Below are 24969 nucleotides of genomic sequence, written 5' to 3'. Positions count from 1 at the left end.
AATATTTGATCAACTGATCGACAACATGATCAATTCAACATAGAATTGTCTTTCTGTCCTCCTACTAAATTTGCTTCCACCTCTCTTGCATTCAGCTTCGACTACAAATGTTTCCTATTTTATGCTTTTTTGTAAAGTAAACTCTTGTCTGCATCAGCTTCCACTTCTCCTTGAACACAGATTTCAGTATTCAGATGACATAGCTTACCTACTCAGGCCAAATACCTCTGTGTAATATGGTGCTAGTCCATTCAGAGTAAAAAAAAAAGCTACCTAACCTGGATCCGAAAAATGCTATTTACCTATTGCACCCGTTAACTGATGAATGATACAGGACATCTTAAAACATAGCTCTAGCATGAGGATGAGCATCTATTTTCTTGGGAAGTTTAAAAGAAAGGATGAAGACCCAAACTACCAGCAGGCTGAAATAGCTCAGTTGGGAGAGCGTTAGAGTGAAGATCTAAAGGTCCCTGGTTCAATCCCGGGTTTCGGCACAATTTCAACTTCTGCTTTTCATGTCACAAAAGCTGTTTGGAGTTAAATCAAAGCTCTTCTTTATCAAAACCTTTCATCAATCTGATCAACAACACAATCAATTCAACATATTATTTACTTTCTGTCTTCCTTTCAAACTTGCTTCCACCTCTCTTGTATTCAACTATGCCTCATTTATTTGCAACTTCTTGCTTTATTTTAAAGTAAAGCTTTGCCTGCATCAGCCTCCAATTCCCCTTATACAAAACTGTCAGTAGTCAGATGACATAGCTTGTACACCCTGGCCATATAGGTCTGTGTTTCAGAGTATAAGTCAATTCAGAGTTTAGAAAAAAAATTCTACCTACCTTGTCCCCTAAAAAGGATATTCACACATCAGACCAATTTACCTGCTGAATGATACTGGACACTTTAACACATAACTATAAACGAAAATAGAATGACCAGGTTCTGTATGTATCGTCTACAATTATTAATAATACATCAGGAGGCCACAGGGACTTGTTGGCTGAAATATCTCAGTTGGGAGATCGTTAGACTGAAGAGCTTAAGGTACCTGATTCAATCCTGACTTTCAGCACAGTGCGAGGGGATCCTACATTCTTGCAAAATATTTCTTGAAATCAGCTCTGGTTTTTTTTACTTTATTTCTCAAAATATTTTATCAACTGATCAACAACATGATAACTTCAACAAAAAGTTGTCTTTCTGTCCTCCTTCTAAACTTGCTTCCACCTCTCTTGCCATCAGCTTTGATGACGAATTTATCCCATTTCATACTTTTTTCAAAGTAAACTCTTGTCTGCATCAGCTTTCACTTCTCCTTGAACAAAGTTGTCAGTATTGAGATGACATAGCTTACCTACTCAGGCGACATACGTCTGTGTAAAACAGTGCTGGTCCACTCAGAGTTTTAAAAGAAAAACGACCTAACATTTATCCCAAAAACGCTACTCACCCATTTCACCAGTTAGCTGCTGAACAATGCAGGACACATTAAAACACAGCTCTAACCTCAGATTGAAAATCCAGGTTCTGCATCTCTGTTCTGGGATTGTTCAAAAAAAGAGGCTGAATACTATAGCTGCTGGCAGGCCGAAATAGCTCAGTTGGGAGAGTGTTAGACTGAAGATCTAAAGGTCCCTGGTTCGATCCCGGGTTTCGGCACATTTTGAACTTCTGCTTTGCATGCCACAAAGACTATTTTGAGTCAACTCATATTGACTTTGTTTATAATGATCAAAACCTTTTATCAAGATAATCGACAACACAATTAATTCAACATATTATTTACTTTCTGTCTTTCTTTCAAACTTGCTTCCACCTCTCTTGTATTCAACTTTGCCTCCTTTATTTCCCAATTCTTCCTTTAATTGACAGTAAAGCTTTGCCTGCATCAGCCTCCAGTTCCCCTTATACAAAACTGTTAGTAGTCAGATGACCTAGCTTGCCGACCCTCGCCATATAGGTCTGTGTTTCTGAGTATAAGTCCATTCATAGTTTACAAACATCATCTAACTAACTTGGCTCCTAAAAAGGAAATTCACCCATCAGACCAATTTAGCTACTGAATAATACTGGACAATTTAACACATAACTGCACATGCAGATAGAGTGACCAGGTTCTGCATTTATCTTTAACAATTATAAAAAATACAACAGAAAGCCAAAATTGCCAGCTGGATGAAATAGCTCAGTTGGGAGAGCAGTAGACTGAAGATCTAAAGGTCCCTGGTTCAATCCCGGGTTTAGGCACATTTTGAACTTCTGCTTTGCATGCCACAAATGCTATTTGGAGTCAACTCATATTGACGTTGTTTATAATGATCAAAACCTTTTATCAAGCTGATCGATAAGACAACCATTTCAACATATTTTTTACATTCTGTCTTTCTGTCAAACTTGCTTCCACCTCTCTTGTATTCAACTTTACCTGCTTTATTTGCCAATTCTTCCTTTAATTGAAAGTAAAGCTTTGCCTGCATCAGCCTCGAGTTCCCCTTATACAAAACTGTTAGTAGTCAGATGACCTAGTTTGCCTACCCTCGCCATATAGGTCTGTGTGTCTGAGTATAAGTCCATTCATAGTTTACAAACATCTTCTAACTAACTTGGCTCCTAAAAAGGAAATTCACCCATCAGACCAATTTAGCTGCTGAATAATATTGGACAATTTAACACATAACTGCACATGCAGATAGAATGACCAGGGTCTGCATTTATCTTTAACAATTATCAAAAATACAACAGAAAGCCAAAATGGCCAGCTGGATGAAATAGCTCAGTCGGGAGAGTGTTAGATTGAAAATCTAAAAGTCCCTTGTTCAATGCTGGGTTTCGGAAAAGTCTGAGAGGTTTCTTGCTTCTCACAAAGTATTTCTTGGTATCAGCTCAAGTTTTTCTTTCTTTATTTATCAAAATATTTGATCAACTGATCGACAACATGATCAATTCAACATAGAATTGTCTTTCTGTCCTCCTACTAAATTTGCTTCCACCTCTCTTGCATTCAGCTTCGACTACAAATGTTTCCTATTTTATGCTTTTTTGTAAAGTAAACTCTTGTCTGCATCAGCTTCCACTTCTCCTTGAACACAGATTTCAGTATTCAGATGACATAGCTTACCTACTCAGGCCAAATACCTCTGTGTAATATGGTGCTAGTCCATTCAGAGTAAAAAAACAAGCTACCTAACCTGGATCCGAAAAATGCTATTTACCTATTGCACCCGTTAACTGATGAATGATACAGGACATCTTAAAACATAGCTCTAGCATGAGGATGAGCATCTATTTTCTTGGGAAGTTTAAAAGAAAGGATGAAGACCCAAACTACCAGCAGGCTGAAATAGCTCAGTTGGGAGAGCGTTAGAGTGAAGATCTAAAGGTCCCTGGTTCAATCCCGGGTTTCGGCACAATTTCAACTTCTGCTTTTCATGTCACAAAAGCTGTTTGGAGTTAAATCAAAGCTCTTCTTTATCAAAACCTTTCATCAATCTGATCAACAACACAATCAATTCAACATATTATTTACTTTCTGTCTTCCTTTCAAACTTTCTTCCACCTCTCTTGTATTCAACTATGCCTCATTTATTTGCAACTTCTTGCTTTATTTTAAAGTAAAGCTTTGCCTGCATCAGCCTCCAATTCCCCTTATACAAAACTGTCAGTAGTCAGATGACATAGCGTGTACACCCTGGCCATATAGGTCTGTGTTTCAGAGTATAAGTCAATTCAGAGTTTAGAAAAAAAATTCTACCTACCTTGTCCCCTAAAAAGGATATTCACACATCAGACCAAGTTACCTGCTGAATGATACTGGACACTTTAACACATAACTATAAACGAAAATAGAATGACCAGGTTCTGTATGTATCGTCTACAATTATTAATAATACATCAGGAGGCCACAGGGACTTGTTGGCTGAAATATCTCAGTTGGGAGATCGTTAGACTGAAGAGCTTAAGGTACCTGATTCAATCCTGACTTTCAGCACAGTGCGAGGGGATCCTACATTCTTGCAAAATATTTCTTGAAATCAGCTCTGTTTTTTTCTACTTTATTTCTCAAAATATTTTATCAACTGATCAACAACATGATAACTTCAACAAAAAGTTGTCTTTCTGTCCTCCTTCTAAACTTGCTTCCACCTCTCTTGCCATCAGCTTTGATGACGAATTTATCCCATTTCATACTTTTTTCAAAGTAAACTCTTGTCTGCATCAGCTTTCACTTCTCCTTGAACAAAGTTGTCAGTATTGAGATGACATAGCTTACCTACTCAGGCGACATACGTCTGTGTAATACAGTGCTGGTCCACTCAGAGTTTTAAAAGAAAAACGACCTAACATTTTTCCCAAAAACGCTACTCACCCATTTCACCAGTTAGCTGCTGAACAATGCAGGACACATTAAAACACAGCTCTAACCTCAGATTGAAAATCCAGGTTCTGCATCTCTGTTCTGGGATTGTTCAAAAAAAGAGGCTGAATACTATAGCTGCTGGCAGGCCGAAATAGCTCAGTTGGGAGAGCGTTAGACTGAAGATCTAAAGATCCCGGGTTTCGGCACATTTTGAACTTCTGCTTTGCATGCCACAAAGACTATTTTGAGTCAACTCATATTGACTTTGTTTATAATGATCAAAACCTTTTATCAAGATAATCGACAATACAATTAATTCAACATATTATTTACTTTCTGTCTTTCTTTCAAACTTGCTTCCACCTCTCTTGTATTCAACTTTGCCTCCTTTATTTCCCAATTCTTCCTTTAATTGAAAGTAAAGCTTTGCCTGCATCAGCCTCGAGTTCCCCTTATACAAAACTGTTAGTAGTCAGATGACCTAGCTTGCCGACCCTCGCCATATAGGTCTGTGTTTCTGAGTATAAGTCCATTCATAGTTTACAAACATCATCTAACTAACTTGGCTCCTAAAAAGGAAATTCACCCATCAGACCAATTTAGCTACTGAATAATACTGGACAATTTAACACATAACTGCACATGCAGATAGAGTGACCAGGTTCTGCATTTATCTTTAACAATTATAAAAAATACAACAGAAAGCCAAAATTGCCAGCTGGATGAAATAGCTCAGTTGGGAGAGCAGTAGACTGAAGATCTAAAGGTCCCTGGTTCAATCCCGGGTTTAGGCACATTTTGAACTTCTGCTTTGCATGCCACAAATGCTATTTGGAGTCAACTCATATTGACGTTGTTTATAATGATCAAAACCTTTTATCAAGCTGATCGAAAAGACAACCATTTCAACATATTTTTTACATTCTGTCTTTCTGTCAAACTTGCTTCCACCTCTCTTGTATTCAACTTTACTTGCTTTATTTGCCAATTCTTCCTTTAATTGAAAGTAAAGCTTTGCCTGCATCAGCCTCGAGTTCCCCTTATACAAAACTGTTAGTAGTCAGATGACCTAGTTTGCCTACCCTCGCCACATAGGTCTGTGTGTCTGAGTATAAGTCCATTCATAGTTTACAAACATCTTCTAACTAACTTGGCTCCTAAAAAGGAAATTCACCCATCAGACCAATTTAGCTGCTGAATAACATTGGACAATTTAACACATAACTGCACATGCAGATAGAATGACCAGGGTCTGCATTTATCTTTAACAATTATCAAAAATACAACAGAAAGCCAAAATGGCCAGCTGGATGAAATAGCTCAGTTGGGAGAGTGTTAGATTGAAAATCTAAAAGTCCCTTGTTCAATGCTGGGTTTCGGAAAAGTCTGAGAGGTTTCTTGCTTCTCACAAAATATTTCTTGGTATCAGCTCAAGTTTTTCTTTCTTTATTTATCAAAATATTTGATCAACTGATCGACAACATGATCAATTCAACATAGAATTGTCTTTCTGTCCTCCTTCTAAATTTGCTTCCACCTCTCTTGCATTCAGCTTCGACTACAAATGTTTCCTATTTCATGCTTTTTTGTAAAGTAAACTCTTGTCTGCATCAGCTTCCACTTCTCCTTGAACACAGATTTCAGTATTCAGATGACATAGCTTACCGACTCAGGCCAAATACCTCTGTGTAATATGGTGCTAGTCCATTCAGAGTAAAAAAAAAAGCTACCTAACCTGGATCCGAAAAATGCTATTTACCTATTGCACCCGTTAACTGATGAATGATACAGGACATCTTAAAACATAGCTCTAGCATGAGGTTGAGCATCTATTTTCTTGGGAAGTTTAAAAGAAAGGATGAAGACCCAAACTACCAGCATGCCGAAATAGCTCAGTTGGGAGAGCGTTAGACTGAAGATCTAAAGGTCCCTGGTTCAATCCCGGGTTTCGGCACAATTTCAACTTCTGCTTTTCATGTCACAAAAGCTGTTTGGAGTTAAATCAACGCTCTTCTTTATCAAAACCTTTTATCAATCTGATCAACAACACAATCAATTCAACATATTATTTACTTTCTGTCTTCTTTTCAAACTTGCTTCCACCTCTCTTGTATTCAACTATGCCTCATTTATTTGAAACTTCTTGCTTTATTTTAAAGTAAAGCTTTGCCTGCATCAGCCTCCAATTCCCCTTATACAAAACTGTCAGTAGTCAGATGACATAGCTTGTACACCCTGGCCATATAGGTCTGTGTTTCAGAGTATAAGTCAATTCAGAGTTTAGAAAAAAAAATTCTACCTACATTGTCCCCTAAAAAGGATATTCACTCATCAGACCAAGTTACCTGCTGAATGATACTGGACACTTTAACACATAACTATAAACGAAAATAGAATGACCAGGTTCTGTATGTATCGTCTACAATTATTAATAATACATCAGGAGGCCACAGGGACTTGTTGGCTGAAATATCTCAGTTGGGAGATCGTTAGACTGAAGAGCTTAAGGTACCTGATTCAATCCTGACTTTCAGCACAGTGCGAGGGGATCCTACATTCTTGCAAAATATTTCTTGAAATCAGCTCTAGTTTTTTTCTTTATTTCTCAAAATATTTTATCAACTGATCAACAACATGATAACTTCAACAAAAAGTTGTCTTTCTGTCCTCCTTCTAAACTTGCTTCCACCTCTCTTGCCATCAGCTTTGATGACGAATTTATCCCATTTTATACTTTTTTCAAAGTAAACTCTTGTCTGCATCAGCTTTCACTTCTCCTTGAACAAAGTTGTCAGTATTGAGATGACATAGCTTACCTACTCAGGCGACATACGTCTGTGTAATACAGTGCTGGTCCACTGAGAGTTTTAAAAGAAAAACGACCTAACATTTATCCCAAAAACGCTACTCACCCATTTCACCAGTTAGCTGCTGAACAATGCAGGACACATTAAAACACAGCTCTAACCTCAGATTGAAAATCCAGGTTCTGCATCTCTGTTCTGGGATTGTTCAAAAAAAGAGGCTGAATACTATAGCTGCTGGCAAGCCGAAATAGCTCAGTTGGGAGAGCGTTAGACTGAAGATCTAAAGGTCCCTGGTTCGATCCCGGGTTTCGGCTTATTTTGAACTTCTGCTTTGCATGCCACAAAGACTATTTTGAGTCAACTCATATTGACTTTGTTTATAATGATCAAAACCTTTTATCAAGATAATCGACAATACAATTAATTCAACATATTATTTACTTTCTGTCTTTCTTTCAAACTTGCTTCCACCTCTCTTGTATTCAACTTTGCCTCCTTTATTTCCCAATTCTTCCTTTAATTGAAAGTAAAGCTTTGCCTGCATCAGCCTCCAGTTCCCCTTATACAAAACTGTTAGTAGTCAGATGACCTAGCTTGCCGACCCTCGCCATATAGGTCTGTGTTTCTGAGTATAAGTCCATTCATAGTTTACAAACATCATCTAACTAACTTGGCTCCTAAAAAGGAAATTCACCCATCAGACCAATTTAGCTACTGAATAATACTGGACAATTTAACACATAACTGCACATGCAGATAGAGTGACCAGGTTCTGCATTTTTCTTTAACAATTATAAAAAATACAACAGAAAGCCAAAATTGCCAGCTGGATGAAATAGCTCAGTTGGGAGAGCAGTAGACTGAAGATCTAAAGGTCCCTGGTTCAATCCCGGGTTTAGGCACATTTTGAACTTCTGCTTTGCATGCCACAAATGCTATTTGGAGTCAACTCATATTGACGTTGTTTATAATGATCAAAACCTTTTATCAAGCTGATCGATAAGACAACCATTTCAACATATTTTTTACATTCTGTCTTTCTGTCAAACTTGCTTCCACCTCTCTTGTATTCAACTTTACCTGCTTTATTTGCCAATTCTTCCTTTAATTGAAAGTAAAGCTTTGCCTGCATCAGCCTCGAGTTCCCCTTATACAAAACTGTTAGTAGTCAGATGACCTAGTTTGCCTACCCTCGCCATATAGGTCTGTGTGTCTGAGTATAAGTCCATTCATAGTTTACAAACATCTTCTAACTAACTTGGCTCCTAAAAAGGAAATTCACCCATCAGACCAATTTAGCTGCTGAATAATATTGGACAATTTAACACATAACTGCACATGCAGATAGAATGACCAGGGTCTGCATTTATCTTTAACAATTATCAAAAATACAACAGAAAGCCAAAATGGCCAGCTGGATGAAATAGCTCAGTCGGGAGAGTGTTAGATTGAAAATCTAAAAGTCCCTTGTTCAATGCTGGGTTTCGGAAAAGTCTGAGAGGTTTCTTGCTTCTCACAAAATATTTCTTGGTATCAGCTCAAGTTTTTCTTTCTTTATTTATCAAAATATTTGATCAACTGATCGACAACATGATCAATTCAACATAGAATTGTCTTTCTGTCCTCCTTCTAAATTTGCTTCCACCTCTCTTGCATTCAGCTTCGACTACAAATGTTTCCTATTTCATGCTTTTTTGTAAAGTAAACTCTTGTCTGCATCAGCTTCCACTTCTCCTTGAACACAGATTTCAGTATTCAGATGACATAGCTTACCTACTCAGGCCAAATACCTCTGTGTAATATGGTGCTAGTCCATTCAGAGTAAAAAAAAAAGCTACCTAACCTGGATCCGAAAAATGCTATTTACCTATTGCACCCGTTAACTGATGAATGATACAGGACATCTTAAAACCTAGCTCTAGCATGAGGTTGAGCATCTATTTTCTTGGGAAGTTTAAAAGAAAGGATGAAGACCCAAACTACCAGCAGGCTGAAATAGCTCAGTTGGGAGAGCGTTAGACTGAAAATCTAAAGGTCCCTGGTTCAATCCCGGGTTTCGGCACAATTTCAACTTCTGCTTTTCATGTCACAAAAGCTGTTTGGAGTTAAATCAACGCTCTTCTTTATCAAAACCTTTTATCAATCTGATCAACAACACAATCAATTCAACATATTATTTACTTTCTGTCTTCCTTTCAAACTTGCTTCCACCTCTCTTGTATTCAACTATGCCTCATTTATTTGCAACTTCTTGCTTTATTTTAAAGTAAAGCTTTGCCTGCATCAGCCTCCAATTCCCCTTATACAAAACTGTCAGTAGTCAGATGACATAGCTTGTACACTCTGGCCATATAGGTCTGTGTTTCAGAGTATAAGTCAATTTAGAGTTTAGAAAAAAAAATTCTACCTACCTTGTCCCCTAAAAAGGATATTCACTCATCAGACCAAGTTACCTGCTGAATGATACTGGACACTTTAACACATAACTATAAACGAAAATAGAATGACCAGGTTCTGTATGTATCGTCTACAATTATTAATAATACATCAGGAGGCCACAGGGACTTGTTGGCTGAAATATCTCAGTTGGGAGATCGTTAGACTGAAGAGCTTAAGGTACCTGATTCAATCCTGACTTTCAGCACAGTGCGAGGGGATCCTACATTCTTGCAAAATGTTTCTTGAAATCAGCTCTATTTTTTTTTTCTTTATTTCTCAAAATATTTTATCAACTGATCAACAACATGATAACTTCAACAAAAAGTTGTCTTTCTGTCCTCCTTCTAAACTTGCTTCCACCTCTCTTGCCATCAACTTTGATGACGAATTTATCCCATTTTATACTTTTTTCAAAGTAAACTCTTGTCTGCATCAGCTTTCACTTCTCCTTGAACAAAGTTGTCAGTATTGAGATGACATAGCTTACCTACTCAGGCGACATACGTCTGTGTAATACAGTGCTGGTCCACTCAGAGTTTTAAAAGAAAAACGACCTAACATTTATCCCAAAAACGCTACTCACCCATATCACCAGTTAGCTGCTGAACAATGCAGGACACATTAAAACACAGCTCTAACCTCAGATTGAAAATCCAGGTTCTGCATCTCTGTTCTGGGATTGTTCAAAAAAAGAGGCTGAATACTATAGCTGCTGGCAGGCCGAAATAGCTCAGTTGGGAGAGTGTTAGACTGAAGATCTAAAGGTCCCTGGTTCGATCCCGGGTTTCGGCACATTTTGAACTTCTGCTTTGCATGCCACAAAGACTATTTTGAGTCAACTCATATTGACTTTGTTTAAAATGATCAAAACCTTTTATCAAGATAATCGACAATACAATTAATTCAACATATTATTTACTTTCTGTCTTTCTTTCAAACTTGCTTCCACCTCTCTTGTATTCAACTTTGCCTCCTTTATTTCCCAATTCTTCCTTTAATTGAAAGTAAAGCTTTGCCTGCATCAGCCTCCAGTTCCCCTTATACAAAACTGTTAGTAGTCAGATGACCTAGCTTGCCGACCCTCGCCATATAGGTCTGTGTTTCTGAGTATAAGTCCATTCATAGTTTACAAACATCATCTAACTAACTTGGCTCCTAAAAAGGAAATTCACCCATCAGACCAATTTAGCTACTGAATAATACTGGACAATTTAACACATAACTGCACATGCAGATAGAGTGACCAGGTTCTGCATTTATCTTTAACAATTATAAAAAATACAACAGAAAGACAAAAATGACAGCTGGATGAAATAGCTCAGTTGGGAGAGCAGTATACTGAAGATCTAAAGGTCCCTGGTTCAATCCCGGGTTTAGGCACATTTTGAACTTCTGCTTTGCATGCCACAAATGCTATTTGGAGTCAACTCATATTGACGTTGTTTATAATGATCAAAACCTTTTATCAAGCTGATCGATAAGACAACCATTTCAACATATTTTTTACATTCTGTCTTTCTGTCAAACTTGCTTCCACCTCTCTTGTATTCAACTTTACCTGCTTTATTTGCCAATTCTTCCTTTAATTGAAAGTAAAGCTTTGCCTGCATCAGCCTCTAGTTCCCCTTATACAAAACTGTTAGTAGTCAGATGACCTAGTTTGCCTACCCTCGCCATATAGGTCTGTGTGTCTGAGTATAAGTCCATTCATAGTTTACAAACATCTTCTAACTAACTTGGCTCCTAAAAAGGAAATTCACCCATCAGACCAATTTAGCTGCTGAATAATATTGGACAATTTAACACATAACTGCACATGCAGATAGAATGACCAGGGTCTGCATTTATCTTTAACAATTATCAAAAATACAACAGAAAGCCAAAATGGCCAGCTGGATGAAATAGCTCAGTTGGGAGAGTGTTAGATTGAAAATCTAAAAGTCCCTTGTTCAATGCTGGGTTTCGGAAAAGTCTGAGAGGTTTCTTGCTTCTCACAAAATATTTCTTGGTATCAGCTCAAGTTTTTCTTTCTTTATTTATCAAAATATTTGATCAACTGATCGACAACATGATCAATTCAACATAGAATTGTCTTTCTGTCCTCCTTCTAAATTTGCTTCCACCTCTCTTGCATTCAGCTTCGACTACAAATGTTTCCTATTTCATGCTTTTTTGTAAAGTAAACTCTTGTCTGCATCAGCTTCCACTTCTCCTTGAACACAGATTTCAGTATTCAGATGACATAGCTTACCTACTCAGGCCAAATACCTCTGTGTAATATGGTGCTAGTCCATTCAGAGTAAAAAAAAAAGCTACCTAACCTGGATCCGAAAAATGCTATTTACCTATTGCACCCGTTAACTGATGAATGATACAGGGCATCTTAAAACATAGCTCTAGCATGAGGATGAGCATCTATTTTCTTGGGAAGTTTAAAAGAAAGGATGAAGACCCAAACTACCAGCAGGCTGAAATAGCTCAGTTGGGAGAGCGTTAGAGTGAAGATTTAAAGGTCCCTGGTTCAATCCTGGGTTTCGGCACAATTTCAACTTCTGCTTTTCATGTCACAAAAGCTGTTTGGAGTTAAATCAAAGCTCTTCTTTATCAAAACCTTTCATCAATCTGATCAACAACACAATCAATTCAACATATTATTTACTTTCTGTCTTCCTTTCAAACTTGCTTCCACCTCTCTTGTATTCAACTATGCCTCATTTATTTGCAACTTCTTGCTTTATTTTAAAGTAAAGCTTTGCCTGCATCAGCCTCCAATTCCCCTTATACAAAACTGTCAGTAGTCAGATGACATAGCTTGTACACCCTGGCCATATAGGTCTGTGTTTCAGAGTATAAGTCAATTCAGAGTTTAGAAAAAAAATTCTACCTACCTTGTCCCCTAAAAAGGATATTCACACATCAGACCAAGTTACCTGCTGAATGATACTGGACACTTTAACACATAACTATAAACGAAAATAGAATGACCAGGTTCTGTATGTATCGTCTACAATTATTAATAATACATCAGGAGGCCACAGGGACTTGTTGGCTGAAATATCTCAGTTGGGAGATCGTTAGACTGAAGAGCTTAAGGTACCTGATTCAATCCTGACTTTCAGCACAGTGCGAGGGGATCCTACATTCTTGCAAAATATTTCTTGAAATCAGCTCTAGTTTTTTTTTCTTTATTTCTCAAAATATTTTATCAACTGATCAACAACATGATAACTTCAACAAAAAGTTGTCTTTCTGTCCTCCTTCTAAACTTGCTTCCACCTCTCTTGCCATCAGCTTTGATGACGAATTTATCCCATTTTATACTTTTTTCAAAGTAAACTCTTGTCTGCATCAGCTTTCACTTCTCCTTGAACAAAGTTGTCAGTATTGAGATGACATAGCTTACCTACTCAGGCGACATACGTCTGTGTAATACAGTGCTGGTCCACTTAGAGTTTTAAAAGAAAAACGACCTAACATTTATCCCAAAAACGCTACTCACCCATTTCACCAGTTAGCTGCTGAACAATGCAGGACACATTAAAACACAGCTCTAACCTCAGATTGAAAATCCAGGTTCTGCATCTCTGTTCTGGGATTGTTCAAAAAAAGAGGCTGAATACTATAGCTGCTGGCAGGCCGAAATAGCTCAGTTGGGAGAGTGTTAGACTGAAGATTTAAAGGTCCCTGGTTCGATCCCGGGTTTCGGCACATTTTGAACTTCTGCTTTGCATGCCACAAAGACTATTTTGAGTCAACTCATATTGACTTTGTTTATAATGATCAAAACCTTTTATCAAGATAATCGACAAAACAATTAATTCAACATATTATTTACTTTCTGTCTTTCTTTCAAACTTGCTTCCACCTCTCTTGTATTCAACTTTGCCTCCTTTATTTCCCAATTCTTCCTTTAATTGAAAGTAAAGCTTTGCCTGCATCAGCCTCCAGTTCCCCTTATACAAAACTGTTAGTAGTCAGATGACCTAGCTTGCCGACCCTCGCCATATAGGTCTGTGTTTCTGAGTATAAGTCCATTCATAGTTTACAAACATCATCTAACTAACTTGGCTCCTAAAAAGGAAATTCACCCATCAGACCAATTTAGCTACTGAATAATACTGGACAATTTAACACATAACTGCACATGCAGATAGAGTGACCAGGTTCTGCATTTATCTTTAACAATTATAAAAAATACAACAGAAAGCCAAAATTGCCAGCTGGATGAAATAGCTCAGTTGGGAGAGCAGTAGACTGAAGATCTAAAGGTCCCTGGTTCAATCCCGGGTTTAGGCACATTTTGAACTTCTGCTTTGCATGCCGCAAATGCTATTTGGAGTCAACTCATATTGACGTTGTTTATAATGATCAAAACCTTTTATCAAGCTGATCGATAAGACAACCATTTCAACATATTTTTTACATTCTGTCTTTCTGTCAAACTTGCTTCCACCTCTCTTGTATTCAACTTTACCTGCTTTATTTGCCAATTCTTCCTTTAATTGAAAGTAAAGCTTTGCCTGCATCAGCCTCGAGTTCCCCTTATACAAAACTGTTAGTAGTCAGATGACCTAGTTTGCCTACCCTCGCCATATAGGTCTGTGTGTCTGAGTATAAGTCCATTCATAGTTTACAAACATCTTCTAACTAACTTGGCTCCTAAAAAGGAAATTCACCCATCAGACCAATTTAGCTGCTGAATAATATTGGACAATTTAACACATAACTGCACATGCAGATAGAATGACCAGGGTCTGCATTTATCTTTAACAATTATCAAAAATACAACAGAAAGCCAAAATGGCCAGCTGGATGAAATAGCTCAGTCGGGAGAGTGTTAGATTGAAAATCTAAAAGTCCCTTGTTCAATGCTGGGTTTCGGAAAAGTCTGAGAGGTTTCTTGCTTCTCACAAAGTATTTCTTGGTATCAGCTCAAGTTTGTCTTTCTTTATTTATCAAAATATTTGATCAACTGATCGACAACATGATCAATTCAACATAGAATTGTCTTTCTGTCCTCCTACTAAATTTGCTTCCACCTTTCTTGCATTCAGCTTCGACTACAAATGTTTCCTATTTTATGCTTTTTTGTAAAGTAAACTCTTGTCTGCATCAGCTTCCACTTCTCCTTGAACACAGATTTCAGTATTCAGATGACATAGCTTACCTACTCAGGCCAAATACCTCTGTGTAATATGGTGCTAGTCCATTCAGAGTAAAAAAAAAAGCTACCTAACCTGGATCCGAAAAATGCTATTTACCTATTGCACCCGTTAACTGATGAATGATACAGGACATCTTAAAACATAGCTCTAGCATGAGGATGAGCATCTATTTTCTTGGGAAGTTTAAAAGAAAGGATGAAGACCCAAACTACCAGCAGGCTGAAATAGCTCAGTTGGGAGAGCGTTAGAGTGAAGATCTAAAGGTCCCTGGTTCAATCCCGGGTTTCGGCACAATTTCAACTTCTGCTTTTCATGTCACAAAAGCTGTTTGGAGTTAAATCAAAGCTCTTCTTTATCAAAACCTTTCATCAATCTGATCAACAACACAATCAATTCAACATATTATTTACTTTCTGTCTTCCTTTCAAACTTGCTTCCACCTCTCTTGTATTCAACTATGCCTCATTTATTTGCAACTTCTTGCTTTATTTTAAAGTAAAGCTTTGCCTGCATCAGCCTCCAATTCCCCTTATACAAAACTGTCAGTAGTCAGATGACATAGCTTGTACACCCTGGCCATATAGGTCTGTGTTTCAGAGTATAAGTCAATTCAGAGTTTAGAAAAAAAATTCTACCTACCTTGTCCCCTAAAAAGGATATTCACACATCAGACCAATTTACCTGCTGAATGATACTGGACACTTTAACACATAACTATAAACGAAAATAGAATGACCAGGTTCTGTATGTATCGTCTACAATTATTAATAATACATCAGGAGGCCACAGGGACTTGTTGGCTGAAATATCTCAGTTGGGAGATCGTTAGACTGAAGAGCTTAAGGTACCTGATTCAATCCTGACTTTCAGCACAGTGCGAGGGGATGCTACATTCTTGCAAAATATTTCTTGAAATCAGCTCTGGTTTTTTTTACTTTATTTCTCAAAATATTTTATCAACTGATCAACAACATGATAACTTCAACAAAAAGTTGTCTTTCTGTCCTCCTTCTAAACTTGCTTCCACCTCTCTTGCCATCAGCTTTGATGACGAATTTATCCCATTTCATACTTTTTTCAAAGTAAACTCTTGTCTGCATCAGCTTTCACTTCTCCTTGAACAAAGTTGTCAGTATTGAGATGACATAGCTTACCTACTCAGGCGACATACGTCTGTGTAAAACAGTGCTGGTCCACTCAGAGTTTTAAAAGAAAAACGACCTAACATTTATCCCAAAAACGCTACTCACCCATTTCACCAGTTAGCTGCTGAACAATGCAGGACACATTAAAACACAGCTCTAACCTCAGATTGAAAATCCAGGTTCTGCATCTCTGTTCTGGGATTGTTCAAAAAAAGAGGCTGAATACTATAGCTGCTGGCAGGCCGAAATAGCTCAGTTGGGAGAGTGTTAGACTGAAGATCTAAAGGTCCCTGGTTCGATCCCGGGTTTCGGCACATTTTGAACTTCTGCTTTGCATGCCACAAAGACTATTTTGAGTCAACTCATATTGACTTTGTTTATAATGATCAAAACCTTTTATCAAGATAATCGACAACACAATTAATTCAACATATTATTTACTTTCTGTCTTTCTTTCAAACTTGCTTCCACCTCTCTTGTATTCAACTTTGCCTCCTTTATTTCCCAATTCTTCCTTTAATTGAAAGTAAAGCTTTGCCTGCATCAGCCTCCAGTTCCCCTTATACAAAACTGTTAGTAGTCAGATGACCTAGCTTGCCGACCCTCGCCATATAGGTCTGTGTTTCTGAGTATAAGTCCATTCATAGTTTACAAACATCATCTAACTAACTTGGCTCCTAAAAAGGAAATTCACCCATCAGACCAATTTAGCTACTGAATAATACTGGACAATTTAACACATAACTGCACATGCAGATAGAGTGACCAGGTTCTGCATTTATCTTTAACAATTATAAAAAATACAACAGAAAGCCAAAATTGCCAGCTGGATGAAATAGCTCAGTTGGGAGAGCAGTAGACTGAAGATCTAAAGGTCCCTGGTTCAATCCCGGGTTTAGGCACATTTTGAACTTCTGCTTTGCATGCCACAAATGCTATTTGGAGTCAACTCATATTGACGTTGTTTATAATGATCAAAACCTTTTATCAAGCTGATCGATAAGACAACCATTTCAACATATTTTTTACATTCTGTCTTTCTGTCAAACTTGCTTCCACCTCTCTTGTATTCAACTTTACCTGCTTTATTTGCCAATTCTTCCTTTAATTGAAAGTAAAGCTTTGCCTGCATCAGCCTCGAGTTCCCCTTATACAAAACTGTTAGTAGTCAGATGACCTAGTTTGCCTACCCTCGCCATATAGGTCTGTGTGTCTGAGTATAAGTCCATTCATAGTTTACAAACATCTTCTAACTAACTTGGCTCCTAAAAAGGAAATTCACCCATCAGACCAATTTAGATGCTGAATAATATTGGACAATTTAACACATAACTGCACATGCAGATAGAATGACCAGGGTCTGCATTTATCTTTAACAATTATCAAAAATACAACAGAAAGCCAAAATGGCCAGCTGGATGAAATAGCTCAGTCGGGAGAGTGTTAGATTGAAAATCTAAAAGTCCCTTGTTCAATGCTGGGTTTCGGAAAAGTCTGAGAGGTTTCTTGCTTCTCACAAAGTATTTCTTGGTATCAGCTCAAGTTTTTCTTTCTTTATTTATCAAAATATTTGATCAACTGATCGACAACATGATCAATTCAACATAGAATTGTCTTTCTGTCCTCCTACTAAATTTGCTTCCACCTCTCTTGCATTCAGCTTCGACTACAAATGTTTCCTATTTTATGCTTTTTTGTAAAGTAAACTCTTGTCTGCATCAGCTTCCACTTCTCCTTGAACACAGATTTCAGTATTCAGATGACATAGCTTACCTACTCAGGCCAAATACCTCTGTGTAATATGGTGCTAGTCCATTCAGAGTAAAAAAAAAAGCTACCTAACCTGGATCCGAAAAATGCTATTTACCTATTGCACCCGTTAACTGATGAATGATACAGGACATCTTAAAACATAGCTCTAGCATGAGGATGAGCATCTATTTTCTTGGGAAGTTTAAAAGAAAGGATGAAGACCCAAACTACCAGCAGGCTGAAATAGCTCAGTTGGGAGAGCGTTAGAGTGAAGATCTAAAGGTCCCTGGTTCAATCCCGGGTTTCGGCACAATTTCAACTTCTGCTTTTCATGTCACAAAAGCTGTTTGGAGTTAAATCAAAGCTCTTCTTTATCAAAACCTTTCATCAATCTGATCAACAACACAATCAATTCAACATATTATTTACTTTCTGTCTTCCTTTCAAACTTTCTTCCACCTCTCTTGTATTCAACTATGCCTCATTTATTTGCAACTTCTTGCTTTATTTTAAAGTAAAGCTTTGCCTGCATCAGCCTCCAATTCCCCTTATACAAAACTGTCAGTAGTCAGATGACATAGCGTGTACACCCTGGCCATATAGGTCTGTGTTTCAGAGTATAAGTCAATTCAGAGTTTAGAAAAAAAATTCTACCTACCTTGTCCCCTAAAAAGGATATTCACACATCAGACCAAGTTACCTGCTGAATGATACTGGACACTTTAACACATAACTATAAACGAAAATAGAATGACCAGGTTCTGTATGTATCGTCTACAATTATTAATAATACATCAGGAGGCCACAGGGACTTGTTGGCTGAAATATCTCAGTTGGGAGATCGTTAGACTGAAGAGCTTAAGGTACCTGATTCAATCCTGACTTTCAGCACAGTGCGAGGGGATCCTACATTCTTGCAAAATATTTCTTGAAATCAGCTCTGTTTTTTTCTACTTTATTTCTCAAAATATTTTATCAACTGATCAACAACATGATAACTTCAACAAAAAGTTGTCTTTCTGTCCTCCTTCTAAACTTGCTTCCACCTCTCTTGCCATCAGCTTTGATGACGAATTTATCCCATTTCATACTTTTTTCAAAGTAAACTCTTGTCTGCATCAGCTTTCACTTCTCCTTGAACAAAGTTGTCAGTATTGAGATGACATAGCTTACCTACTCAGGCGACATACGTCTGTGTAATACAGTGCTGGTCCACTCAGAGTTTTAAAAGAAAAACGACCTAACATTTTTCCCAAAAACGCTACTCACCCATTTCACCAGTTAGCTGCTGAACAATGCAGGACACATTAAAACACAGCTCTAACCTCAGATTGAAAATCCAGGTTCTGCATCTCTGTTCTGGGATTGTTCAAAAAAAGAGGCTGAATACTATAGCTGCTGGCAGGCCGAAATAGCTCAGTTGGGAGAGCGTTAGACTGAAGATCTAAAGATCCCGGGTTTCGGCACATTTTGAACTTCTGCTTTGCATGCCACAAAGACTATTTTGAGTCAACTCATATTGACTTTGTTTATAATGATCAAAACCTTTTATCAAGATAATCGACAATACAATTAATTCAACATATTATTTACTTTCTGTCTTTCTTTCAAACTTGCTTCCACCTCTCTTGTATTCAACTTTGCCTCCTTTATTTCCCAATTCTTCCTTTAATTGAAAGTAAAGCTTTGCCTGCATCAGCCTCGAGTTCCCCTTATACAAAACTGTTAGTAGTCAGATGACCTAGCTTGCCGACCCTCGCCATATAGGTCTGTGTTTCTGAGTATAAGTCCATTCATAGTTTACAAACATCATCTAACTAACTTGGCTCCTAAAAAGGAAATTCACCCATCAGACCAATTTAGCTACTGAATAATACTGGACAATTTAACACATAACTGCACATGCAGATAGAGTGACCAGGTTCTGCATTTATCTTTAACAATTATAAAAAATACAACAGAAAGCCAAAATTGCCAGCTGGATGAAATAGCTCAGTTGGGAGAGCAGTAGACTGAAGATCTAAAGGTCCCTGGTTCAATCCCGGGTTTAGGCACATTTTGAACTTCTGCTTTGCATGCCACAAATGCTATTTGGAGTCAACTCATATTGACGTTGTTTATAATGATCAAAACCTTTTATCAAGCTGATCGAAAAGACAACCATTTCAACATATTTTTTACATTCTGTCTTTCTGTCAAACTTGCTTCCACCTCTCTTGTATTCAACTTTACCTGCTTTATTTGCCAATTCTTCCTTTAATTGAAAGTAAAGCTTTGCCTGCATCAGCCTCGAGTTCCCCTTATACAAAACTGTTAGTGGTCAGATGACCTAGTTTGCCTACCCTCGCCACATAGGTCTGTGTGTCTGAGTATAAGTCCATTCATAGTTTACAAACATCTTCTAACTAACTTGGCTCCTAAAAAGGAAATTCACCCATCAGACCAATTTAGCTGCTGAATAACATTGGACAATTTAACACATAACTGCACATGCAGATAGAATGACCAGGGTCTGCATTTATCTTTAACAATTATCAAAAATACAACAGAAAGCCAAAATGGCCAGCTGGATGAAATAGCTCAGTTGGGAGAGTGTTAGATTGAAAATCTAAAAGTCCCTTGTTCAATGCTGGGTTTCGGAAAAGTCTGAGAGGTTTCTTGCTTCTCACAAAATATTTCTTGGTATCAGCTCAAGTTTTTCTTTCTTTATTTATCAAAATATTTGATCAACTGATCGACAACATGATCAATTCAACATAGAATTGTCTTTCTGTCCTCCTTCTAAATTTGCTTCCACCTCTCTTGCATTCAGCTTCGACTACAAATGTTTCCTATTTCATGCTTTTTTGTAAAGTAAACTCTTGTCTGCATCAGCTTCCACTTCTCCTTGAACACAGATTTCAGTATTCAGATGACATAGCTTACCGACTCAGGCCAAATACCTCTGTGTAATATGGTGCTAGTCCATTCAGAGTAAAAAAAAAAGCTACCTAACCTGGATCCGAAAAATGCTATTTACCTATTGCACCCGTTAACTGATGAATGATACAGGACATCTTAAAACATAGCTCTAGCATGAGGTTGAGCATCTATTTTCTTGGGAAGTTTAAAAGAAAGGATGAAGACCCAAACTACCAGCAGGCCGAAATAGCTCAGTTGGGAGAGCGTTAGACTGAAGATCTAAAGGTCCCTGGTTCAATCCCGGGTTTCGGCACAATTTCAACTTCTGCTTTTCATGTCACAAAAGCTGTTTGGAGTTAAATCAACGCTCTTCTTTATCAAAACCTTTTATCAATCTGATCAACAACACAATCAATTCAACATATTATTTACTTTCTGTCTTCTTTTCAAACTTGCTTCCACCTCTCTTGTATTCAACTATGCCTCATTTATTTGAAACTTCTTGCTTTATTTTAAAGTAAAGCTTTGCCTGCATCAGCCTCCAATTCCCCTTATACAAAACTGTCAGTAGTCAGATGACATAGCTTGTACACCCTGGCCATATAGGTCTGTGTTTCAGAGTATAAGTCAATTCAGAGTTTAGAAAAAAAAATTCTACCTACATTGTCCCCTAAAAAGGATATTCACTCATCAGACCAAGTTACCTGCTGAATGATACTGGACACTTTAACACATAACTATAAACGAAAATAGAATGACCAGGTTCTGTATGTATCGTCTACAATTATTAATAATACATCAGGAGGCCACAGGGACTTGTTGGCTGAAATATCTCAGTTGGGAGATCGTTAGACTGAAGAGCTTAAGGTACCTGATTCAATCCTGACTTTCAGCACAGTGCGAGGGGATCCTACATTCTTGCAAAATATTTCTTGAAATCAGCTCTAGTTTTTTTCTTTATTTCTCAAAATATTTTATCAACTGATCAACAACATGATAACTTCAACAAAAAGTTGTCTTTCTGTCCTCCTTCTAAACTTGCTTCCACCTCTCTTGCCATCAGCTTTGATGACGAATTTATCCCATTTTATACTTTTTTCAAAGTAAACTCTTGTCTGCATCAGCTTTCACTTCTCCTTGAACAAAGTTGTCAGTATTGAGATGACATAGCTTACCTACTCAGGCGACATACGTCTGTGTAATACAGTGCTGGTCCACTGAGAGTTTTAAAAGAAAAACGACCTAACATTTATCCCAAAAACGCTACTCACCCATTTCACCAGTTAGCTGCTGAACAATGCAGGACACATTAAAACACAGCTCTAACCTCAGATTGAAAATCCAGGTTCTGCATCTCTGTTCTGGGATTGTTCAAAAAAAGAGGCTGAATACTATAGCTGCTGGCAAGCCGAAATAGCTCAGTTGGGAGAGCGTTAGACTGAAGATCTAAAGGTCCCTGGTTCGATCCCGGGTTTCGGCTTATTTTGAACTTCTGCTTTGCATGCCACAAAGACTATTTTGAGTCAACTCATATTGACTTTGTTTATAATGATCAAAACCTTTTATCAAGATAATCGACAATACAATTAATTCAACATATTATTTACTTTCTGTCTTTCTTTCAAACTTGCTTCCACCTCTCTTGTATTCAACTTTGCCTCCTTTATTTCCCAATTCTTCCTTTAATTGAAAGTAAAGCTTTGCCTGCATCAGCCTCCAGTTCCCCTTATACAAAACTGTTAGTAGTCAGATGACCTAGCTTGCCGACCCTCGCCATATAGGTCTGTGTTTCTGAGTATAAGTCCATTCATAGTTTACAAACATCATCTAACTAACTTGGCTCCTAAAAAGGAAATTCACCCATCAGACCAATTTAGCTACTGAATAATACTGGACAATTTAACACATAACTGCACATGCAGATAGAGTGACCAGGTTCTGCATTTTTCTTTAACAATTATAAAAAATACAACAGAAAGCCAAAATTGCCAGCTGGATGAAAAAGCTCAGTTGGGAGAGCAGTAGACTGAAGATCTAAAGGTCCCTGGTTCAATCCCGGGTTTAGGCACATTTTGAACTTCTGCTTTGCATGCCACAAATGCTATTTGGAGTCAACTCATATTGACGTTGTTTATAATGATCAAAACCTTTTATCAAGCTGATCGATAAGACAACCATTTCAACATATTTTTTACATTCTGTCTTTCTGTCAAACTTGCTTCCACCTCTCTTGTATTCAACTTTACCTGCTTTATTTGCCAATTCTTCCTTTAATTGAAAGTAAAGCTTTGCCTGCATCAGCCTCGAGTTCCCCTTATACAAAACTGTTAGTAGTCAGATGACCTAGTTTGCCTACCCTCGCCATATAGGTCTGTGTGTCTGAGTATAAGTCCATTCATAGTTTACAAACATCTTCTAACTAACTTGGCTCCTAAAAAGGAAATTCACCCATCAGACCAATTTAGCTGCTGAATAATATTGGACAATTTAACACATAACTGCACATGCAGATAGAATGACCAGGGTCTGCATTTATCTTTAACAATTATCAAAAATACAACAGAAAGCCAAAATGGCCAGCTGGATGAAATAGCTCAGTCGGGAGAGTGTTAGATTGAAAATCTAAAAGTCCCTTGTTCAATGCTGGGTTTCGGAAAAGTCTGAGAGGTTTCTTGCTTCTCACAAAATATTTCTTGGTATCAGCTCAAGTTTTTCTTTCTTTATTTATCAAAATATTTGATCAACTGATCGACAACATGATCAATTCAACATAGAATTGTCTTTCTGTCCTCCTTCTAAATTTGCTTCCACCTCTCTTGCATTCAGCTTCGACTACAAATGTTTCCTATTTCATGCTTTTTTGTAAAGTAAACTCTTGTCTGCATCAGCTTCCACTTCTCCTTGAACACAGATTTCAGTATTCAGATGACATAGCTTACCTACTCAGGCCAAATACCTCTGTGTAATATGGTGCTAGTCCATTCAGAGTAAAAAAAAAAGCTACCTAACCTGGATCCGAAAAATGCTATTTACCTATTGCACCCGTTAACTGATGAATGATACAGGACATCTTAAAACCTAGCTCTAGCATGAGGTTGAGCATCTATTTTCTTGGGAAGTTTAAAAGAAAGGATGAAGACCCAAACTACCAGCAGGCTGAAATAGCTCAGTTGGGAGAGCGTTAGACTGAAAATCTAAAGGTCCCTGGTTCAATCCCGGGTTTCGGCACAATTTCAACTTCTGCTTTTCATGTCACAAAAGCTGTTTGGAGTTAAATCAACGCTCTTCTTTATCAAAACCTTTTATCAATCTGATCAACAACACAATCAATTCAACATATTATTTACTTTCTGTCTTCCTTTCAAACTTGCTTCCACCTCTCTTGTATTCAACTATGCCTCATTTATTTGCAACTTCTTGCTTTATTTTAAAGTAAAGCTTTGCCTGCATCAGCCTCCAATTCCCCTTATACAAAACTGTCAGTAGTCAGATGACATAGCTTGTACACTCTGGCCATATAGGTCTGTGTTTCAGAGTATAAGTCAATTTAGAGTTTAGAAAAAAAAATTCTACCTACCTTGTCCCCTAAAAAGGATATTCACTCATCAGACCAAGTTACCTGCTGAATGATACTGGACACTTTAACACATAACTATAAACGAAAATAGAATGACCAGGTTCTGTATGTATCGTCTACAATTATTAATAATACATCAGGAGGCCACAGGGACTTGTTGGCTGAAATATCTCAGTTGGGAGATCGTTAGACTGAAGAGCTTAAGGTACCTGATTCAATCCTGACTTTCAGCACAGTGCGAGGGGATCCTACATTCTTGCAAAATGTTTCTTGAAATCAGCTCTATTTTTTTTTTCTTTATTTCTCAAAATATTTTATCAACTGATCAACAACATGATAACTTCAACAAAAAGTTGTCTTTCTGTCCTCCTTCTAAACTTGCTTCCACCTCTCTTGCCATCAACTTTGATGACGAATTTATCCCATTTTATACTTTTTTCAAAGTAAACTCTTGTCTGCATCAGCTTTCACTTCTCCTTGAACAAAGTTGTCAGTATTGAGATGACATAGCTTACCTACTCAGGCGACATACGTCTGTGTAATACAGTGCTGGTCCACTCAGAGTTTTAAAAGAAAAACGACCTAACATTTATCCCAAAAACGCTACTCACCCATTTCACCAGTTAGCTGCTGAACAATGCAGGACACATTAAAACACAGCTCTAACCTCAGATTGAAAATCCAGGTTCTGCATCTCTGTTCTGGGATTGTTCAAAAAAAGAGGCTGAATACTATAGCTGCTGGCAGGCCGAAATAGCTCAGTTGGGAGAGTGTTAGACTGAAGATCTAAAGGTCCCTGGTTCGATCCCGGGTTTCGGCA

General features: G+C 37.7%; 10 non-coding genes across 10 annotated transcripts; all 10 read left to right on the top strand.

The window, feature by feature from the left end:
* The first annotated feature begins 1592 nt into the window (after positions 1-1592).
* TRNAF-GAA (transfer RNA phenylalanine (anticodon GAA)) lies at positions 1593-1665 on the top strand. Its single transcript has one exon. It is a non-coding gene; the product is annotated as a tRNA-Phe (tRNA).
* Positions 1666-6244: 4579 nt separating this feature from the next.
* Positions 6245-6317, top strand: TRNAF-GAA (transfer RNA phenylalanine (anticodon GAA)). The gene has a single exon. It is a non-coding gene; the product is annotated as a tRNA-Phe (tRNA).
* A 1094-nt stretch (positions 6318-7411) lies between these two features.
* TRNAF-GAA (transfer RNA phenylalanine (anticodon GAA)) lies at positions 7412-7484 on the top strand. Its single transcript has one exon. It is a non-coding gene; the product is annotated as a tRNA-Phe (tRNA).
* A 1675-nt stretch (positions 7485-9159) lies between these two features.
* TRNAF-GAA (transfer RNA phenylalanine (anticodon GAA)) lies at positions 9160-9232 on the top strand. The gene has a single exon. It is a non-coding gene; the product is annotated as a tRNA-Phe (tRNA).
* A 1096-nt stretch (positions 9233-10328) lies between these two features.
* Positions 10329-10401, top strand: TRNAF-GAA (transfer RNA phenylalanine (anticodon GAA)). The gene has a single exon. It is a non-coding gene; the product is annotated as a tRNA-Phe (tRNA).
* Positions 10402-16160: 5759 nt separating this feature from the next.
* On the top strand, positions 16161-16233 carry TRNAF-GAA (transfer RNA phenylalanine (anticodon GAA)). The gene has a single exon. It is a non-coding gene; the product is annotated as a tRNA-Phe (tRNA).
* Positions 16234-20812: 4579 nt separating this feature from the next.
* Positions 20813-20885, top strand: TRNAF-GAA (transfer RNA phenylalanine (anticodon GAA)). Its single transcript has one exon. It is a non-coding gene; the product is annotated as a tRNA-Phe (tRNA).
* Positions 20886-21979: 1094 nt separating this feature from the next.
* Positions 21980-22052, top strand: TRNAF-GAA (transfer RNA phenylalanine (anticodon GAA)). The gene has a single exon. It is a non-coding gene; the product is annotated as a tRNA-Phe (tRNA).
* Positions 22053-23727: 1675 nt separating this feature from the next.
* On the top strand, positions 23728-23800 carry TRNAF-GAA (transfer RNA phenylalanine (anticodon GAA)). Its single transcript has one exon. It is a non-coding gene; the product is annotated as a tRNA-Phe (tRNA).
* A 1096-nt stretch (positions 23801-24896) lies between these two features.
* TRNAF-GAA (transfer RNA phenylalanine (anticodon GAA)) lies at positions 24897-24969 on the top strand. Its single transcript has one exon. It is a non-coding gene; the product is annotated as a tRNA-Phe (tRNA).

This window comes from Triturus cristatus, chromosome 8, assembly GCF_964204655.1.
Source record: "Triturus cristatus chromosome 8, aTriCri1.1, whole genome shotgun sequence".
NCBI classification, from domain to species: domain Eukaryota; kingdom Metazoa; phylum Chordata; class Amphibia; order Caudata; family Salamandridae; genus Triturus; species Triturus cristatus.
The sequence above is the reverse complement of the archived record's forward strand: the minus strand, read 5'-3'. Positions and strand labels throughout refer to the sequence as shown.